The sequence below is a fragment of the Buceros rhinoceros genome, unplaced genomic scaffold, assembly GCF_000710305.1.
Source record: "Buceros rhinoceros silvestris isolate BGI_N320 unplaced genomic scaffold, ASM71030v1 scaffold7773, whole genome shotgun sequence".
NCBI lineage: Eukaryota > Metazoa > Chordata > Aves > Bucerotiformes > Bucerotidae > Buceros > Buceros rhinoceros.
Genome location: NW_010403030.1, coordinates 11,417 through 16,503, shown reverse-complemented (window position 1 = coordinate 16,503; position 5,087 = coordinate 11,417). Strand labels below are relative to the sequence as shown.

The window sequence follows — 5,087 nt, the reverse complement described above, 5'->3', positions numbered from 1 at the left end:
AGGAATGATGGAACTACAATTGATATTCAAAGGAGTAACTTCCAGGAGGGCTGCATCATTTTCAGTAAGATAACACTTGCATACAGTTATCAAGGAGAATTTCACAACTCTGTAAAGCATTTCTTCCCTCTAAAGAAAGCTGGCATATTTCTTCACCTACTGTTAAGAATGGTCTTTTAATTGAAATTTCACAAAATACTTCCCAACTGTTAGTCCTCTGTGTGCATGCACAAATGTGCAAAACATAAATAAGGGATTCACAGATCACTAGTGGTCCTTCAACTCAGCGGGATAAGTGTTACACTTCAGTCACTTACCTTCTGTTTAATATTCAAGTTGCCAGAAAACCGGTTTCATAATTCATGTTCTCTACATCACGTTTTGGTCTATGGCCTCCTCTACAGCACAGCGTGGCCTGTCACGTTAGCGCCCTCCAACTATAAATGGTGTACACAAAAGCAAATGTGTACCAACAAATTTGTTTTACGCCTGAATTAGCATGTGCTAGAACTACGAATAAGCTGTACTATGATTACAGAGTAACACCATATTTTTTAACATTAAAATAGATCATTAATTAGGATATTATTTTAGATGCTTTTAACTCAGTGCTTTTGATTCATTATCTACTGTATTTTTTTATTTGGTGTCCAAACCAAACAGTGACTGGAACTGTGACTTCCCTCTTTACTCCTTGCTCCCCATCAGAGAAGGGCTGCAGCATCTGACGAACACCTAGTAACCACAAGCCCTTTCAGTAAATCCTGCTAGTTGGCAGAAACTCAATTCCTGATTGGAGATACTCAGCCCATGTCCAACTGCAGGCCCCTGAAGGGCTGCAACACTTCACTAGGTCACATATCCTAAGAGGCACTTATCCATACACATAATCTATTTTTGCATTTGCATAGACATACCTGTTACGGCAAACCATTCTGTGCCAGCTCTTAAGAGTCTTAGTTCTCCAACTGTCTGCATTGCACTCCAAGGAGCCCCCTTGGAATTACACTGATTTTCTCCACATGGAGACAAATGTGTGCAAGGTAAGGAGGAACAGAAAACAACTAGCTGAGTCTTTCCTTACCCAACTGAAAACCAAAAAGTCCTGTCTTGTTCCATTTGGAGTGTTCTTCTTTGTCAAGTCTTAATGCATTCAAGCACACCCCAAAGTCCCTGTCTTTTCAAAGCAGAACCAAAGATGTTTACTTTCTAAAAATACCAAAATGAAGTTTTCCCTCTTTTGCCCCTGTGAGCTGCCTCTGATCTGAATTCACTTAGTTTCAGTTGACCCAATGATAAGCAGTTTATTTGCCCAAAAGTATATTAAAAGTATTGACTAACCCTCCTACAGCTCCAGAGGTTCAAGTTCTGACACAAATGAAATAAGTGCAGTAGACCAGCAGGCAAATTCTGTTCCTCTCGCAAACCCTCCCTTCATAACTAGCTAAGGAGAAGCCCTGGGTTACAGCAATAGTGATTACCGGAGTTTCAGACATACTTTCAAAGCTACCTAAAGTCATGCTTTGCAACAGTCTGCCCATACCAACCTCCCTCCAGAACTGAACGTCTACAATCTGAACTTGCTTTTTCAAAAACTTAAATGGAGATTACCAAACACTGGCCTCTCAGCTTTGGGGAACCTGGCTTGCAACTCCTTCAGTGGATCCTGCTTGCAGGGGGGACTGAACATCAACTCTATTTTGAGTGTGTTCAGCTGATATTCCTTTTCTCCACTTTCCTTTTTTTTTTTTTTTTGAGAAAAGAAAGAAAGAAAGAAAGAAAGAAAAAGCACACATCACAAGCTACCCAAGGGGCACAAAACTCCTATTTGCTCTTTGAAATGCAACCTCTTCCTTTAATGATAAATTACCGGTTTGAGAGTCAGAAGCATGGCTCAGTTAAGCAATCTAGCAAGCTGCTGTACTTGGCAAAGACCTCTTCAGAATGTGCAAGTCTTCTCCTATTTGTACCTTCTTCCCAGGCATGGGAATTTGTAAAAGGCCATTTGGCATAACACTAAAAGAAGCTTTTTAAAAGAAACATGAATCATGCAGATTTCTGAAGAACTTGAAGCAGATTACACGTGTATCTTAAAATAGGTTTCTAACTAGAAGCTATCCATTTGCTTCACTTGGGATATTATGAGAAACAGGCAGGCACAAAGCCCAATTTTCTCGGAAGCTCCCTTCTTGAATGTTTGTGGAATCCATTTAACTAGAATGTCTCTTAAAGCCCGTAAGTTTAGCATCCAAAACAGCTTGAACCACAGAACATCTAGGAATTACTTCCTCATAGAGTTTCACATCATCCAGATCTACAGGAATTGTCAAAACATCTACTCCAGGGTTCAGACAGTAATCCTCTAGCCAGCACAGAGATGGCTACTGCCTGCATATCTACTGCTGGCTTTGTCTGGACCTGGGAACACATGTGGCTTGCATGCAAATTGTGATAGGACTTTCTAGTACGGAAAGGTGCCATGGCCATACATCTCTAACCCAGAAACACCTCTAAGTGCTAACTTTTACACTGTGACTTTAACATACTCTCTCTTCTAAATGAAGTTGTCAGTATCACCCTCTGGGGGAGAACTCACGGTTGAGATGAGTATATCGACAGGTGCCAAAGCAAGGTACCTATGCATTAACTGGTACTCAATCATCCAGACACACGGGGCTGGGGAAGGGGGGAAGAAGAAAAAAAAAAACCAACCCCACAATAGTGTCTAGTACTAACTGCAGGGATGTTAAAACCCAACGATTACTTAAACCTGCACCTCTTCAGGGAAGAACACTGCATTTCTTCTAGACCTTCTACAGCTCACTGCAACAGCATAGACATGTTTGGGTCATTATTAATAAAAAACAAACTTACTATCACATTAGAGTGGATGGAGGCTGGGAGGAGAGGGGAAGGGCTAGATAGTCGTAAGTCACTGGAGTGGATCCAGCTCAGTTTCATTACAATGAGGACAGGTGGGAGTTCTTATGGCTTACGTGTAGCTACCCTGCACATCAGCATGTTGCCTACCATCTGTTACCCCATACTGCAGTGAGCAGAGAACAATGAGAGCTGTTCCTTGAGCTACCTCCCAAAAAGGAGAGCAAAAACTGACTAACAGGAGGATGGAAATTAGAACAGATTCAATTAGCTGAACTCCCCATCCTTGCTGAAAATGTTTAACTGAAAATCTAATTAAGATTGCTGCAGCCTGTGTTCCCACCTCATTCTAGGAGAAAATGAATTGCCTTTGTGTCACTTCCTGTTCTTGTTACACACTCAGTCAATTAAATCTTTAGCACGCCCATGTTACAGCTATAAAACACCTGGAGAGATCTCTCACAATGTTTGATCAGCTTGAACATCTTCCACTCTTCGGTTCAATCTGCCATTTAAATGCATCATCTGCTAGACATCCGAAAGGACGTGGCAGATAATCCCCAGGAAGAATGGAAAAGCATGATGACAATTAACACTGTCCCTGCTAAGGTCTAACACTTAAGAACTGGGCTCAATAAGGCTGCCCAAGAGATAATGCAGACCAGAATTTGGTCTGAGTGAGATGCAGAAAGGGATTGAGGTTTCTTCTTATACCTTACAGCCCTTTTATAATTCCTTCCTGTTTTGAGTGATCCCACACCATGGGATCTCATTGCTTACTCCACTGTCCGCAGTTCTATACTGTACAATTAATTCAGGTTTTGTAGTGTTACACATGTAAGACATTTCACACATATAAAGTTCTGAGAATAAGCTGGTGCACTTCAATATACTTCAAAACACATTTAAGAATGTTTTGTTAACATTAACACAGAATATTCTGTACATTTTACTGTACAGAAACTGGTTTCACATGGGAAGTCCTAGGCTTCCATACTGATGCACGCAGGTGTGGACATATATACACATACAGTTTTAGGCACAAATACCAACTTAACCCTGAATGAGACCAGTCAAGTACAACACAAAGAAGGCACGAAAGGAAGGGAGCACCTTTGATTTACCAAAATCTTCAGCATAAGGTATACTGGGCATTGACAGATGAAACAAAGCAATGAAAACAGAAGCTAGAAGGAAGAAAGAAGTGGAGATGGTGTAAAGAAGGAAAGATAGTGAAGAAAACAGATGTGCTTGGATGTGTGGTGTACTACGCTGAAATCCACACTGACTGCATTGTTTGCACATGGCCACTGCAAAGTGCACTCGAAAGAGAGCTCCATTTAAAAAAACAAACCAAAAAAACCACAGACACCCCTCAAAAAAAAAGAAGGAAAAGAGAGCTAAAAAAAACCCCCAAACAAATAAAGAGAGAGGTAGTAGTAACAGATCCTGGCTGTAGTGTTTTTTCCCCGACAGCAGAAAAGAAGACAGGGACCACTCTTTATCTGATGCTGTTGTCTAAGGTCACCTGTGCAAAGGATACAGTGAGAGCCCCTGCAGAACAAAGGTCTGGAAGAATGATTTTACAGCACACAAAGTAATTGCAGAGACATGAAATGGCTTTCTTAATCACGTTGTTTCTATTCAAATCTGGTATAACACATAAATATCAAACGAATTAGTATAATGTGATAGCAGCCCCCCCCCTCAAAAAAAAGAGTGCCATCCATCCTCCTGCCCTGAACCAGAAGAATGATTAATAAAAATAATAATATATATATTCTAAAGTCACTAGAAACCAGCAGCCATTTGCACCAGCAAAACTCCATTACTCCACTAGAGAAAACAGCATTTGGTAAGAATGGATCTTGTTACGTGCAAAACAGGGTAAGCAGAGCATGCCAAGGACAAAGACTCAGTCCTGTTCCTGTGGAGGCTACCTGGAGTTTTGTTCACTAGACCTCCAAGGTATCTGGCCTGAAGCTCCAATGACCTGCCCAGGGTCAGGCAGCTAGGTCAGAGACAGAACCAAGTGTATATTCCAGGACCCAGAGGATCCCCAGGACACAGGTTGTCCTCCCTGAGCCACTCCACCCCATGACTGCCAGCTTTGTAAACCGCAGAATGAGTCATGAGAACGTAAAGAGCCTTTATATTCAGCATGACCTTTCTAGTAGTCTAAGTGCGCTGTGGCTCATCAACCTACC

The 5,087-nt window shown here is 41.5% G+C and overlaps 1 protein-coding gene across 1 annotated transcript in view; it reads right to left on the bottom strand.

The window, feature by feature from the left end:
* The window catches only part of KIAA1244 (KIAA1244 ortholog), an 87,887-nt gene that overhangs the window by 71,462 nt on the left and 11,338 nt on the right, over nucleotides 1-5,087 (bottom strand). The gene's annotated exons all lie outside the window — the stretch shown is intronic.